The 3,190-nt window shown below is 65.4% G+C and overlaps 1 long non-coding RNA gene across 1 annotated transcript; it reads right to left on the bottom strand.

Moving 5' to 3' along the window:
- Positions 1-384: 384 nt before the first annotated feature.
- LOC112674944 (uncharacterized) lies at positions 385-2,901 on the bottom strand. The gene is made up of 4 exons (XR_003145671.3): positions 2,586-2,901; positions 1,356-1,514; positions 929-1,140; positions 385-830 (listed from the first exon to the last, which is right to left on the bottom strand). It is a non-coding gene; the product is annotated as an uncharacterized LOC112674944 (long non-coding RNA).
- Positions 2,902-3,190: the final 289 nt, after the last annotated feature.

Genomic DNA, 3,190 nt, shown 5'->3' with positions numbered 1-3,190 from the left:
TCTGCAGCCCAGGGGCAGGGGGCCGGCCCCCCATGGGAGGGTCCTAGAGGAGGGGGAGCCAGGGGAGCCAGGGAAGCGCACGTACCTGCCCCAGGGTGAGGTAGGGCCCTGGCCGTGTGCAGACACGCCCTACCGCGGCCACCCAGCCCGTGTCCCTCCAGCAGGTGGACAGCGTCTCCAGGGGCCTCCCTCAGCCCAAGTCCAGGCGGGCCCCCCAGGGAGGGGGTCCCCAGGAGCCTCCCCTGCACCGCTGCCCCCACCAGGTCCCCACAAAGCACAGGGGTGGCCCACACTCCCCAAGGGCACACAGAGCAGGTGCAGCCCGAGCCCCCCCCACGCGGTGGGCTCCCCCCTCCCCCCCACTCCCACCACCCACGCTCCGCCTCTGAGAAACGTGGTTCAAACACCGACCTGGTTTCCCTGATTCAGCCCAACGCATTGTTACAACTTACAGGCTCTGAGAAGTTCCTCGGGGTGGCGACAAGGTCCCCACCAGGAAACGGGTCACACCCACACTTGACAGCTTTGGTCGCCTCTAAACACTAGAAATCGCTAAAATTTGTTACAAAACATGAAATACTTCCATGTAAAATAAAAAACCTCCGTGATTTAAAAGGAAAACGTGTGTCCCGCTCCCTGCGTGTCGGGGTCCCCGCCAAGCGCCAGGAGCCTGGGCACCTGCTCCAGAAAGGGTCGGCAGGCCGCGACCCCGGGCTCCCCCTTCCCGGCCTTTGGGAGCCCAGGGGACGGAGGACAGTCCCCCACGGCCCAGACCGGCCGCCCAGCCTGGGCTCAGCTTCGCTCTCCTTCCCGCACGGAGGTGCCGGCATCTGAAATTAAACCGAGCGTTTTCCCAGGTCTGTAAGCTCAGCCTTCTGGGGCATGGGCTCAGGGTCTCCACCTCCCCCCAGGTCTACACCCACATGACCTTGAGTGACCTTGGGCTCATCACCGGAGACCCCGGCCAGGTCCCTCAGCTGCGGCACGGGGTCCAGGTGTCCCGGGGGCAGTGGGGGCAGCGCTCAGCTCTGGGACCCACCCCCCTGCCACAGGGAGTGCGTCCCTGCTGTGCTGCTGGCCCGGGGCTGGAGAAGGTCACCCCGGGGCGGTCCTTAGCCCCCTAGGTCTCAGTTTCTTCTTCTGTAAGTGGGGACAGACTCTCTCGTAAGATTGCTTTGAGGCTCCCAGACGTCGCCTGCTGCGTGCCCTCGGGTGGGCACCCCCCGGACTGGAGCCGGGGCCAGCCTGCAGTCCCGAGCTTCAGCTCACCTCCCACAGGCCGCGCATCAGCACCACACCCCGCGCCCCTGTGCCCTGCGTGACCAGTACACGTTCCCCCGAAACGAGGAGCTCACGGGACAGATCTCTGTGCCTACAGGTGTAGACCCTTGGATACGATCCCCGGTTCTCCAAGGCGGGATTTCGTCGCTCAGTCATTAACCTTCTGCGTCGAAACCGTAACGTCTCAGGGCTTCTGGGTCCTACACACGGTGGGTTCGGGCCTAGCAGGGACCCTGGGTGGGAGACAAAGACCTGTGAGGATGGACCCGAGCTCGGCGGCCTGGGCCGTCCTCCCCCCTCACTGCCCGCACCTGCTCCGCAATTGCAGAGCCAGCGCTGCCCAACGGGCTTTGCTCCCAGCTCCGGGGATAATTGAAAGTTCAGAAAAATTAAAAGTTAATTAAAACAAGAATATGTGATTCTGAAATAATGCATTCCATTTCAAAAATGTGCAGGTAGGGGGATCCCTGGGGGGCTCAGTGGTTTAGCACTGCCTTCGGCCCAGGGCATGATCCTGGAGTCCCGGGATCGAGTCCCGCATCGGGCTCCCTGCGTGGAGTCTGCTTCTCCCTCTGCCTGTGTCTCTGCCTCTCTCTCTCTCTCTCTCTCTCTCTCTGTGTCTATCATGAATAAATAATTTTTTTTAAAGTGCAGGTAATTTAAAGGAGCCACAAACGACCCCCAGCCCGCTCTCCCCGAGGTCGCTCCCCCAGCATGGGACCCCTGCCCTGCCCCCCGGGAAGCCCGCCCATGGCTTGGGACCGCTGGGCACCTCGGGCCAGGAAGGTCACAACGGCAGCCACAGCCCTGCACCCCGGAGTTGGGGCCCCCCCAGCCTGCGGGACTGGGGCTCGGTAACGACCCAAACCAGCTCTTCCTGTGGATTTCAGAATAGGCTTCGATAGGACTTAAGACAGAGGAGCTGATCCACGTAGGTTAAGCTACTGCGCGGAGCCCCCTCAGTGAAACGAGGCACCGCTCTGGGCCCCGCCCCGGTCGCTCTGTCCCCCCCAGGACCCCCGCCCTGTGTCCCGCCCCGCGGCTCCCTGTGTGGTCTCCCTGGAGAACAACCTCAAGCGCACGCTGTCTGACTCCCGGAGGCGCTCCAGTCCCATTAGAACCCGCGCCCCTGAGCCCCAGCACATCCAGACTGTGGGTTCCCAGCTGTGACCCCGCTTGCCGTGCCGGACCTCCCACCTGCTTCCCAGCCGCAGCGTCTGGGACCAGGTCCCGGGGGCAGGCGGTGATGCCAGGCCCAGGCCCGGAGTAACCGCAGCCAGGTCGTCCACGGGCGCAGGGCTCACCTGGCGAGGTTGCTCAGGTGAGCAGGTGCGGGGCGAGAAGCCACCAGGAGGTGGCGCCCCAGGGCGCTTCCTTCCCCCACAGCCGCGGGGAGAGCAGGGGTGCAGCCACGGGCTCCTGCGCAATGTGGGGTGCGCCCTCCAACGTGTCGGGTCGCACCCCCGCCTGCCTTCTGGGGTCCAGCCTGAGGGGAGCCCCCACCCCAAGGCGAGCAGGTGCAGCCCCGTGTCAGGTGCCCCGCACCCAGGGAAGGAGGTGGGAGCCGCCCAGCAGGGTCGGCGGGGGGGTTGGCTGTGTGCGCCACCCACCCCTGTCCACCTGCCGCGACCCCATCCGTGTCACACATGGGACAGGCTGTTGCTCACTGGTCGTGACCTGGGCATGTCACAAAAGGGGGCATGGCCTGCTCCCGCCCTGAGAGGCCCAGGAAAGGGGCTGACCCAGGGGGCTGCTTCTCCCCCGTCACCCCGCTGTGCCTCGAGGTCACGGCCATGGGGTCAGCGCGAGGCAGGAGTGGCCAGCGCGGGGTCCCTGGGGCTCGTCTGCACGCGCGCTCCCACTAACCAGTCCCTCCCGGGCCAGCAGGCGCCCAGCGCCGATTCCTCCC

Source organism: Canis lupus, chromosome 10 (genome assembly GCF_003254725.2).
Source record: "Canis lupus dingo isolate Sandy chromosome 10, ASM325472v2, whole genome shotgun sequence".
Classification (NCBI taxonomy): domain Eukaryota; kingdom Metazoa; phylum Chordata; class Mammalia; order Carnivora; family Canidae; genus Canis; species Canis lupus.
This window is presented reverse-complemented; position numbering and strand designations above follow the sequence as displayed.